Here is a 13,403-nt window from a genome sequence, read left to right as displayed (position 1 = left end):
TCAACCAACCCAGCAAAACATTGGAGCAGATTAATCTTTGTAAGACACTACTCATTAGTATCTGAGAGATCTTTGTCCCATTTGTTCACCCAAAGGGCATAACATTAAAATAGCATGATCTCTTGTGACGTACAAAAGCAGTTATTAATTTGCACTCATTAGACAAAGATGTTTCCAAGTAGCCTTTGGACATGGCTCTGGTGTGCACATATGGCCCCTGACAGAGACGAGGCGGGGAGGTGTCTGTGGCTGCGGGTGACACCATTTAATCGGAGTAACTCATCTCTACGTCAGGTTTACTCATTGCTTTGCATGCAATTATTCCGCAGGCACAAGCTGACAGGCTAGAAGTGGAGCTTCCAATTATCTATCTCAGTAAACATTCTCTTTTTGCCTCACTGTGATATTTCTCCAATGTTTTTCTTGGGGCCAGAGCATATAGAAGCACTAACCAAAGAGTGAGCACACATTCATTTACCTCCTTGGTCTTGACTGTCTCTGACTGGCATCTCCACCATCCCTGATACCTGGAGTCTTAGCTGGTGTCGTGCATCAGCTTGGATCATGACCATCTTGCTTCACAAAGCAAAATCTATTTGCTTCAAGCCCAGTCTCGATTTCTGACAGCTTTTGCATTCCGAGTATTACCATTTTCTCTCTCTTTTAAAAATGTCCTTCCATTATTTCTTCTTTGTGACAGAAGAGTTCGTATTGACCCATAAAATCATCTAGCAGGAACCCAATTTTTCAAGAACTGCCCCAAACAGATTGGATTAAATCTTGCAATTAGCCCACCATTTGCATTTCACAACAGGGAATTCATTACTGTAACCACAACTTCAGTGGCCCCGGTAGCATAAGCTATTGTTGCAGTAATTCCTGTAAAAGGTCATATATTTAAACCCTTCAATTTTTTTGACAACCTCTCAGAAATGAGTGATACAGTTGCTCCAGTGTCCAAAAAAGCAATAATGTCCATAGCACTTTTTGTTATAGGCAGGGTAGAATATTATTACCCCATTCATCACAGCCTATTCTGGTTATAAAGTATGTTTCTTGATATTTGAGAGACCTTTTCCTTTCACTGTCTTGAAAAGGCTGAAGGTCTCTTGTGCTGGGTGTCAGCTGAGTAGTTTTCTTGTAATATGTTAACTTCTTCAGTGTCTCTGGAACAATGGTGACATTTAGCCATTTCTACTGAGTTCCATTTCCTTAGGAGGAGAGGAGGAAGTGACTAGTTTAAGATTTTCTACTTCTTTTCATCAGAGAGTCACACTATGGCCTTACTAGAAGCAGGGAATGAACTTTGGGGTCAAACATCAAGACCTTCACAGACACCAAGTTAAAGAGGCTATAAGCATAGAAATACTGAAGGCTTTAGGGCAAGGGAAAACTCCCAGACTGAGCTATGAAAGTCTTCATGAAGACAATAAAAGTCAACTTTGCAAACTAGTGCCATCCAAATCAAAATATATAGATAGCCTTCTGACTTCCACATAAGGGCCTTTAAAACAAACAATGATTTTAAAAAGCCCTTTGCGTTCACAAGGAACACATCTCATGGATTCCAATTTTTCAAATGCAGCTACTGATGGCTCATGTCTATAATCCTAGCTACTGAGGAAGCTGAGAGCTGAAGATCACGGTTCAAAGTCAGCCCAAGTAGGGAAGTTCATAAGACTCTGGTCTCCAATTAACCACCAAAAAGCTGCAAGTAGAGCTTTGGCTCAAGTGGATAGAGTGCTTGAGTGACAACAAGTTAACAAAGAGTGCCCAGGCCTGGAGTCTGCTTGAGTGACAACAAGTTAACAAAGAGTGCCCAGGCCTGGAGTCTCAGGCCTAGTCCTCTAATAGCAAAGGGAAAACAAGTGTAGACTTTGTTTCCAGTCAAAGTCTCTGTATTTTTCCGTCTTTCTAACAACTGTGACGTGTTAGTGTTGATTTCACTGAAGTTATGGATAGCCTTTGATGAGGTCTCTGGTGTCCCAATGGTTTGGGGCTGGTCTAAGAGTGAGGCAGTTGGAATAATCTTCTCTTCCTACATTTTAGGTTACTAGATCTGAACCCAAAATGTGGTCAAAACGTGTTTACAACCTTGTTCCTTCTTTCCGTTTATTTTCCTCTTGGCACAGATTTCTCCTATTTTCTGAGTGAATGCTGCTTGTAGAAATTGGAAGTCTACACTTGCCAACCTATTCAATTTCAAATTCCCTCTATTAACTTTTTTTAAGATATGAGCAAGAGTAAAGGAAGGAAATGGGAGGGGAACTGGAAAGGAAGGGGGACAGGGAGAACCCAAATCAAGCATGGCATCTGATGATTACGTCAATCCTGCTGCTGTTCCTCCACACTCTAATAAACTTTAGTGGCCTGGAGTTACTCAGCTGAGCGCTGTGTTACTCTTACCATTATCCAGGGAAGATCTGTCAGATTCATAAATTGTTCTATCACCGAACAGGGAAAAGGCAGGCAGATGGGGGGAAAAAAAAGAAACTTCAGAGTTACTTGGTCTCTTATTTATGGTTTTTATTATAAATCACTTTCTTATGGATGGAACACAAGAAGGTTTGATGGCATTTAGTTTTAAGCCACTTTGGTAGGATACATAAATACAGCAACTTCAGAGTCCCTTGACGAAACACTAAATATGGAGTCAGCTTCTAGGACCAATAGATTAAGGAAGTCCTTCTTGTAACTCTTAGGGTTATTTCCCCTTCTGAATGGCTTACTTCCAGACCCTTGGGACTTGTGTCCTATGCTGGATGGGATTTCATCGATGACACTATTTTTCTTGTATGGAGAACCAATAGTTCTTCAACCATTAACATGACAGAGGGGCAGGCATCTAGATAATGGCATGATTCTGTTATGGCTTCTCCAACATTAAAGTTGAATTAGCCAATTAATCCAACCCTCTGAGTCATCCCTTAGGCAAGACAAATAACAAATGCCCTGAAATGATCACTTATGGAAACACCAAACAGACCCCCTCATCTCCCATCTATGTAATTAGCCAGAGTCTAAACTTTCACACTATTAACCAGCAAAGCTTTTTCTTCTTTTAGTGCCACACTCTCTAATTTTCAAAGCAAAGGCTACATTTTGACATTATTAATGCTTGATAAATTCTAAAACTGAATTTAAAAAAATTGTTAGTCTTTTAAAGAGCACAAAAATAGAAAGACTAATAGAAAACAAATGGCTCATACTTGTTTAACAAGTAGGCTGACTTGGGTAGATGCTGGCACTGCTGGAGGCTGGGCACCACAGCCAAAGCTGTCAAGATTCCTGACATCTTTGCTTACTACAAATCCAGAAACATGTGTGTCTAACTCAATAAACAAGAAGTAAACCTGCTATGTGATTTCAATGTGTGCTTGTTTCTGCAGCAGAGCCCAACACACCCTGACTTATACACTAGATGACTTAGTTGCTCCTGTGAGTTTAACAACAAATCTCTGTTCATCTCCCAAATGAACAGTCTTGTGTCCAGATCCTCCCACATAAATATAGGGGTGTGTGTTTGTGGGTGTGTTATGTGTGTGTCCATTCAACTTAATGTCTCCAGTTAGATGGTTAACAGACATCTCAAATTTAATGTGGCTAAAGGGAACATCTTTTCTTTGAGCGCGCACACACACACACACACACTCCTCTCTCTCTCTCTCTCTTTACTAAATAGACCCAACACAGTTGCTTATACTCCAAAACTGGTATGCATCCTTAGTCTCTCAGAGGATGATGAGGAATATAGGATCTAAGTTGCACCCAGCTGTTCATGCTATTATTGTGAAGCTGAGTGAAATAATTGGCTTTCTCTTGGGGGAAGTTCTACTCCTTTGTTTTCAAATGTGTGCAATGTGAACAAACCAATGGTATAATGCTCTACAAGCTAGGTTGTAGGAAACACTTTGAGCCATTGTCTCTGAATCTTCTTTGGACATTTTAGTATTTTGAAATTTCATGGAGACTTTTCCATAAATGAAATGGAAATAACCAAAGACACTTTAAACAAAAAAGGAGATGAATTGACAATTTCATTAAGAAGCTGAAAATATCAATTACAAAAACAAACAAATTGAGTCAAACTTCCTAATATTTTACTTCATGATATTCCTTCTAAACAGCCTAAAAGAGAGCCAGATGAGCTCATGCCTATAATCCTATTAAGGAGGTTAATATTTGGAGGATCTTAGTTCAAGATTCATGTAGGCAGAGAAACCCAAAATAACTTCACCTCTGAAATAACCAGCAAAAAGCTGGGCTAGAAGCATGGTTCAAGTGGTAGAGCACCAACTGAGTAATCAGGCCCTGAGTTCAAACTCCAATACTGGTTTTAAAAAATGGAACTATTTCCTCAGAATCATATAGAATTTTGATTTTTCTGGTCTGACATTTAAGATCCTTGCCAACTTTGTTTACCCTTTTAATTCACCAAATAATTTTGAAGATTAGACTCTACTTCCTTCATATAGATCTATACCTTACCATCCTCCATGGTTCATTTTGTTCTCTCTGCTCAGCATGCTCTTCCCAACATCACTACCTCTACCTCTCTCAAGACCAGTCATGGCTGCCTCCAAACTCACCTGACTTTGACACTGCTTCTTCCCAGTTAGCCACTGCTGAAACACAAATCTGGTTATATCACTCTCTAGTTTAAAAGCACTTAGATCTATAGCATAAAATTCAACTTTCTTTGCCTAGTGGAAATATTATGCATAATCTTTCCCATTCTTACCTTTCTAAGTATTCTCAAGCACAATCTCTCCACCATATTGGGCCAGGTGGCACTCTCCACGGGCAGTGTATTTTTCTTAACCTGGATGCATCCTATTGCATGGTCTGTCTGGTGAACTTCACTCGTCAAGGCTCAGCCTAAGGATAATTTGGTGCCATCTGTATCACTCTATATCACTCTGTATCATCTATATCACTCCCTGGCCATCCCCTCCCCCCAGTGACGTGAATGGTACCACCACCGCGAAAGAGAAGTGACTCCCTCATCCGGAGCTACTGGATTATAAGCCACACCACAGCTACAGGACTTTCTCAGGATTTATTAAAGCTATTTACTGTGTAAGACTTCCTAGATAACAGGAAATCTGTGGAAGGCAGAGCCCATTTTATTAATATTTCTACAAATTACAGACTATTCGAAACATACAGAAAGAAATATAGAGAATGACACCACAAACACAAACTAGTGGAAAAGTAAAGCGTTAGTAATGTGGTTGAAATAAACTTGGTTATGCTGCCCCATACCAAGCTATCTGTGAGCATTAGAAGAGTTTTCAGGAAGAAATAAAGATCTGAAGATCTTGACCATGGGCATGGAAATGTGTAGCAAGGTGCCATATTGGATTTTTTTTCATGCAGTAGGTAAAGCAAGGGTTGATTTAAAAGCAGAAATGCAAGGTTTGGTTTGAAAGATGGTAACCATCCCTACTTGAAAGGCAGCAATCATGGAAGGAAACTAAATTTCCCCCATACCACAGAGTCTTCCATGAAACCAATGGGAAGTAACCCATTCCTAAGCTTTCCCAACTATACCTACTCACCTCAGGGCAGTGGTTAGGCTAGTACCTGAGTATCTTATGCATTCATGCATGCATGCATTCATGTGTCTATTCAATAACAATCGACCATTTCCTCTGGGAGGTCAGGGGTGTTCCTTACCTCTGAGGTGAAACTGGAGAGGAAGGAACTCAACAGGAAGAAAGAACCCCAGGCCGTCAGCTTCCTTTGGGTTTGGTAAGTTGCTTCAGAAGAGTCTTTTTTATCTATGGGGGAAATCTGGCTAGATCTGTATGGCCATCACCTGAAGTAAACCCAGTGAAACCATGAAAAGAAGTGGACAAAGTTTGTGGCAAGGGAATCTGGAGTGTGCCATGTGCAAAATATACAGCTCTAGTCTAACAACTTTATTAAGAATCCGAGACAGAGAAGGGAAGATCTTCTGACTGGTATCATAATGGCATTGACAGGAAAGCAGAAGGTGGGCTTAACAGCTGCAGAAGACTGGCACACCGTGCCAAGCTGTGCATGGATCTTCATAATCGGGGTCAAAAAGAACACAATGAGGCACTGGTAGAAAAACTGCCGCTGATCCCGCTGAGGATGAATAAGCTTGAGAGATGAAATTTCACTTGAATCGGGGATTCCCAGAAGGTGGTCATGGAGAAAACAAGAGAATGGTGAGTGGAGGGGAGCAAGCAGTCAGGAGGTAAGGCATGCACTCACTCTAGAAATTTCTGAGCTCATGACACATCTTCAGGCACGCACCCAGGAGCATCCCAAGCTGTGGCTCAGAGAGTCTGTCTCTCAGAGTCAGCACCGAGACCAGCCCTGGACCATGGCAGGCAATTAGGGGTAATCAGATGCCTCCAGAGGGGTTAGAAAAGAAAAGGAATCAAAGGGAATGGACTATGAAGAGAGACACAGGTGATAAAATTGAATATAATTTGACTAAGTAACAATGGGGAGGGGGTGGAGGGGCTGTTAAGCATGATAACCATGCACAGGATATACAAAAACTCCAAAACGGGGCTTGGAGGTCTACCTGCCCCGGCATTGTAACTGAAAAAGATCTTTGAAAACTCAAGAGAAAGACAGTGATTTTTGCATCCACTTCACCAAAGCGTGGCGACTCTTTTGTGGGGAATAAAGAGGCCCGAGTTCCCAGAAAGTACATGTGCTTCAAACTCATTTTTCAAAATGTGTAGACAGAGAAGCTTTGGGGAAAAAAAAAAAACCAAGAGTCACTGCAAGAAGGTCCTTGAGTTACAGGCACAAAGACACTCATTCACGTGTCTGACAAATGTTTATTGAACAAGTACTCCGTGCCCATGCTCTACTTGACCCTGAGTACACATGTTTTTAATAAAGAATACACAAATATCCGGCTGTAAACTAGATTAAGAGAGCTGTGAGTGGAAAAAGCAGTTTAATAGAAAACCATTGAAGGGTTTTAAGTTAGAGTGTCACGAAGGGTTGTCATTGTAAAAATACATACTTGTACTCTCAGCCAATGGATACCATTGTCTGCTTCCTGTGACTGCAAAGATTTCACGTGGATGCCTAACTAGGTATGTGGTAACATAGGTGGATGTACAATGTGTATGTGGATATATCTGTATACACGTCCGTGCTTAAGCATTATGGATTGTTATGAAATTAAGAAAAATAGCAAGATGCCAGTAACTCACACCTGTAATTTCTAACTACCTTGGAGGCTGAGATTAGGAGGATCATGGTTCCAGAGCCAGCCTAAGAAGAAGACTACACAAGCGTCTATCCCAAGGGAAGAAACTGGGTATGGTGGTGTGTGCTTGTGATCTCCGCTAAGACAAGCATTCTACAACAGTCTAGGTGCACACCTGGGCAGGAAGTGAGACTATCTCAAAAATAACCAGCTTAAAACAGGGCTGGGGGCATGACTCGGGTGGTAGAACGCCTGTCTAGCAAGTGTGAAGCCATGAGTTCAAACTCTGCAGACTCCCCCCAAAAATAAACGAGGAGAATTAAGACAAAACAATTTTCCCCAAAAAAATAAATGAGTAGAATTAAGACAAAACAATTTTCCTTAGCGTCAACACATGTTTTTGCAGTCTCCTCTTTTTCTGTTTCAAAGCAGAAGTTAGGATTTCAGAGTAAGACAAAGAGCATGCTATCCTCTGGCTTTTTCCTGCTGCAGCCTCAAATGTAGACATTCTCATCTGCCCCGGGAGCCTCAGTACCAGCATTCTCCCAGTCTGAGGCCCCGAGTTCGAGTCACGGCTGCACCCGCAGGAGGTGAGTGGAAGCAGCTTATTGAATAAGAAATGGTTTTCTCTATCTGGCTTAGCAAAAGCAGCTACTTGAGAGCTCTGCTTCTGCACAGCTTTGGCTTTGGGACTCTGACTGTGGGACTTGGCTCTTATACGCTGGCTATGTTTCAGTGGAAGGAAGAAACAAACACAATATCAAGGAGAAAAGAGGGAAGAGAAGGTTTCTAAAACTACACAATACCTGTCATTTGAGGCAGGAAAGGTTCTCCTAGAATGATGCATGGCCATTCCAATCTAGCAGGTTTCCCAGATTCCCAGTTTCTTTTCTTGCTTTCTTGCTCCTACTACCACCACCAAAACCCATAAGTGTGATGAGCTGAAGATGAAGAAGATGATGACAATGACAATGGCGATGATGATGATGATGATGAAGATGATGATGGTGGTGATGAGTGTGATGATGATGATGATAAGAGTAATTTATGATGTATAACTCTTCTCAGATGCTTAGTGTGTGGACCCTTTTGTACGTACATTTCATTTAACCTTCCAAGTATCCTTACACAGGAGGCAAGTGGCTACAAATGAATTAATTGATAGACGCTGTGGAGAGCTTAAGTAGTATAATGTTTTAGAAGGACTAGAGCAAAGTCCAACAAAATCAACACCAGGAAATGGGTGCGTGCAAGAGGAAGGGCTGGAGCCAACAGAAGAGGAGAAAATGCAGTCAAGAGGATATATCACCAAAAAAAAAAAGAAAAGAAACGTAAAGGCTGGGCACTGGTAGCTCATGCCTGTAATCCTAGCTACTCAGGAGGCTGAGATCTGAGGATTGTGGCTCAAAGCCAGCCCAGGCAGGAAAGCCCGTGAGACTTTTATCCCAATAAACCACTAGAAAACTGGAAGTGGCGCCGTGGCTCAAATGGTAGAGCGCTCACCTTGAGTTGAACAGTTCAGGGACAGCGCCCAGATCCAGGGTCCAAGACCCATGACTGACCAAAAAAAAAAAAAAAAAGTAAAGAAGGTGTGGGTTGAAGGGGGTTGGCACTGATCAAAATGTACTATGTCCTTAAACTGCTTTGTTATAGGGCACCTCCTTTGTACAACTAAAGATAATTTTTTTTAAATTAAGGTTTCTCTTCAGATTAAATAAAAAGTCCCCTTACAGACTAGACACATATGAGGAGACAGATCCTTGAAGAGTCACAACGTGCATGAATGGATGATGAACACCCCCACGGCCACCCCATTACTCCAGCATGTTTTAGCTCCACCGCCCGCTTCCTGCCCACACATGTACACAGCCTGATCAACGTCTCAGGTCTCTTTCTATTTCATCAGTTTATAAAATGACTTTCCCAGCGTTTCTCATCTTTGTCGCCTAAGGTCTCATGTCTAGGACTCCGGCCTGGGCCAGTTGGATATAATGACATAAATACATTTAAACTGGAGGAAGAGGACTAGAAAAGAGGAGGGGAAAGAGGGAGGGCAGGAAAGTTCTGGAGCTCAGTCTCCCTAATGGCTTAAGAAACTCTAGGATCTATCTTAGAGATCTAGCCACAATTTTTGTTATATCAATAGAGAGATGGGATCCAGACTGTCTTTCCAAGATAATGCCTAATGCGTCACTCTTCATATTACCGCTTTCTTTTAGAAAAAAATCTGCAAGAAACTCTGTAATTTAACACAAATAAATCCAACAAGGAAATTAAAAACGAAGTAGTATCCTTAGAAGGAGAGGTAGAGGGACGGTTTGTGAAGGCCGAAGATGCCAAAGTCACATTTTGGGAATTGTTCTGATGGCTTATAGTCAGTCCAAGCTGCTGATTTCAGGAACAGGCAAGAACTGAACCTTCTATGGGGGGAAAACCAGAGTTTGGGGCACAGTGGCTTATCAAACTGAGACACAGCCCTGTACCCCATACACGTAGGCATACCCAGGATGACCGCAAGAGATTGGGCCATAAACTAGAAGCAATTTTAGTTTTTTTTTTCTTCCTTTTATTTTGTATTTGGTGCAGCTCCTGGGGCTTGAACTCAGGCCCTGGGCACCGTCCCTAAGTTTTTGTGCTCAAAGCTATCATGTTGAGCCACAAAAGGCCATTTCTGGCTTTTTGGTAGTTAGTTGGAGATAAGAGTCTCACAGACTTTCTTGCCCAGGCTGGCTTCAAACTTGGATCCTCAGATCTCAGCCTCCTGAAGAGCTAGGAATATAGGTGTGAGTCACTAGTACGGTGCAATGATGATGATGAAGATGATGATTTTTTTTTTGTAATGAAAGACCTTTCATAAGCAGACAAATCACCTCATCATTCTCAGAATTCTGGTGGAATTATCATAGGCAACGCTCCTCTCCTCCAACCGTCCTCCACCCCATGGCAGTGGTCAGTCCTGTTGGATATCCCCCCCAGATGAATTCCTGACCACTCTTCCTCTTCTTAGAGAGGCTGGCCAGCAGCTAAAATTAGATCGCCTTCTATTCCAAGCCCAGAGCTCCTTCATGGCTGACTTTTCTTTTGTAAGTGCCTGTGATGGTGGCTTGTTTGATTTAAAGAAAATCAATGATGAGTCACATGAGAAGGAAGAAAAGAGGCGACCGGGCATTCCCAGGTTAAGATAAAAGTCCAAATAAAGGGCACCACGCGCACACATGCTCTCACCCACTCTCTCCCTTCAAAGCACAGGGAAGCAGCGGCCTCCGAGCTAAAGTGGAAAGCATTTTGTCAGAGCGGTCGCATTTTCTTCATCTTTAGAGTTATGATCTGTGAGGCCTAATCTGGTCAAAATTGCAGCTACTCCAAGCGGATGACTGACAAGGAAGAGAATGGCTGGAATGAATGACTGGTCACAAAAGGTGGCTCTGGGTTCTCCATTCCCATACATTCACTTCCCTCTTCTCCCCTTCTCCTGGAGGCAGATGCAGGCTGAGAACTCACGGGAGCTGGTGGCTCATGCCTGTCATCCTAGCCACTCAGGAGGCTGAGAGCTGAGGATCGCATTTCAAAGCCAGCCAAAGCAGGAAAGGCCTGTCAGACTCTGTTATCTCCAATTAGTCACCAGAAAACCGGAAGTGGAGCAGTAGCTCCAAGTGGTAGAGTGCTAGCCTTGAGCAAAATAGCTCAGGGACAGTGCCCAGACCATGGGCACCCAGTTCAGGTCCCACAACTGACAAAAAAAAAAAATAAGAACCCACAGGAAGATAATTCTCTTGCTATCTTTCACCCAGAAGGGAAACTGAGCCAACCCGGGCCTCTGCCCACGTGTGGCCTTTGACTGCACAGTGATGGTTAATTCAATCAGAAAAGGGGTTCATTTCTCTCAGCCCAGCCTCTGTCCTGCATTGTTGACCCCCACCCCCACTTCCCTTGCTTTCTCGGGGAGCATTTTCCTGAGTCTCATCCAGCCCCTGTTGTGAGTATTATTTATGATCTTGGTGCCTTTTCTTTGCAGGGTATTGGTCCATAATAGCGCCGTCTATGTTATTTATGACGCAAGGAATAACTTAAACCACATTAGGAATCTCAACATTATAGGGACTTTAGAGAGCTACATTTTTCTAGTTATGGTTAAACTACAGCAGTGATAAATCCAATCTTAAGAGTACAAGAGGGAGCGCACGGGACAGGTGGTGCCCATTAGTCACCGTAAGGAAGTACTAGGAACAAATGCCGGCTTGCAGATGCTCCGGTGTCTCTTCCCTCGGAACAGCTGTGGGAATCCGAAATGCGGAGAGGCAGGGGGCTCTGAAAGCCAGTAATGAGAAAAGATGGGCAAGGCTGAGGAGGGAGGGGCGGTGGGGGACGGGGGGAGGTACAATGCTCAGAAGGCAGAGAAACGACCTGCAGAAGTGTGTCCACTCACACACCCATGGGACACACATTCCACGGTGGTCCTCAGGAGTCTGGAGACAAGATTTCACTGTGGACTGGAAAGCAGGGCTATGAAATGGCTGTGGACCCACTCAACCACTGTGAGAAAGTCACGCCAGAAGGAAAATCCTCAGCACACCAGCTCCAGGCGTCAGAACTAAAGCAATTCACTCTTCTTCTTTTTTTTCTTTTTTCTGTTGTGTTGATACTAGGGCTTCAACTCAGGGCCTGGGTGCTGTTCCTGCGTGTTTTCACTCAAGGCTACTGCTCTACCACTTGAGCCATGGCTCCATTTTCAGCTTTTTGGTGTTTAATTGGAGATAAGAGACTTGCAGACTTTCCTGCCCAGGCTGGCTTTGAACCATGGTCCTCAGATCTCAGCCTTCTGAGTAGCTAGGATTACAGGCGTGAGCCACCTGTGCCCCACTCCATTGACATTTTCCTATGACTTAGAAAATCAGAGGACCATTTTCCTGTCTCTCTCCTAATGAAGACAGTAAAGAGTAGCTTTTTAATTCACTAAGTGTCCCTCAAGTGCCCATCAAGGCTGGGTGTGCTACTGAGTTAAAATATGAATATGGGTATCCAAAGATAGTCAGTGAAGAGCCCCAGAGAGATCGCTGTTCTATAATATGGCAACTCTGAAGATGGACATATGTAAATGGTATTGTTATTGGACTTATTGCGGGGGAGGAAGTCCTGTAGGATGTATTGGTATACAAGATAGAATCTGTACCAAGATCTTTCTCTCTGGTCTCCACACAACTCCCTATGTCCAAGAAGCACAAGAAAACTTGAGGCTATTCTTCAGAACTGATGACTCACTTGGATAGAGGTTAGGTCCAAATTTACCCTGAGCCAGTCACCAGTGGCTCACACCTATAATCCTAACTACTCAGAAGGTTGGGATCTGAGGATCATGGTTCGAAGGCAGCCTGGGCAGGAAAGTCTGCAAGTCTCTTATCTCCAATTAAACACCAAAAAGCTGAAAATGGAGCCGTGGCTCAAGTGGTAGAGCAGGAAAGTCCCTGAGATTCTTATTCCCAATAAACTACTCCAAAGAAGCCAGAAGTAGCACTGTGGCTCAAATAGTAGAGCACAAGTAGTCTTGAGCACGAAGAAGCTCAGGAACAGTGCCTAGGCCCAGACTTCAAGCCCCAGGACCGGCAAAATAATTAATTAATTAGTTAATTAATAATTGCAATAATTTCCATGACACTTTATGTAAATGAGATCAGGAGCACAGTGATTATTCCAATTAAAAATATTTAAAACACCTCAATAATCAGTTTCAAATATGCCAGGCACAAACAACACATACGCTGTCAGGGTTCAGAGGCCTTTGGAAGACATGGCTCTTGATTCAGAGCACATCTTCCCCTCAAAGCATGGATAAATCTCTGAACTTCTCCAATAGCTTGGCACTCCATGTCCCCCAAAGGGACTTACTCTCTTTTTACACCCTTTGCCTCTTAGAATGCTCATCACATTAAGATTTCTAACCACAGAGATGAAATGTTACCAGAGACTCATTCGTTCATTCACTACATATTTATTAAACACCTGTCCGATGGCAGGCGCTGCGCAAGGTAGTATGGATTCCCTAGTAAATATGAATTATATCAAGCAACTTCACCACAGAGTTCTCAAAGATTGCATTTTCCTCGCTTAACTTCAATCCAATATTCTTGGAAGATAATATGACTATAATCTCTTTTTAGGGGATGTTCAACCCAGGCTTTGATCGTTTAGTCATTTTTCACTC

The sequence above is a fragment of the Dipodomys ordii genome, unplaced genomic scaffold, assembly GCF_000151885.1.
Source record: "Dipodomys ordii isolate 6190 unplaced genomic scaffold, Dord_2.0 Scaffold18, whole genome shotgun sequence".
Taxonomy (NCBI): domain Eukaryota; kingdom Metazoa; phylum Chordata; class Mammalia; order Rodentia; family Heteromyidae; genus Dipodomys; species Dipodomys ordii.
This window is presented reverse-complemented; position numbering follows the sequence as displayed.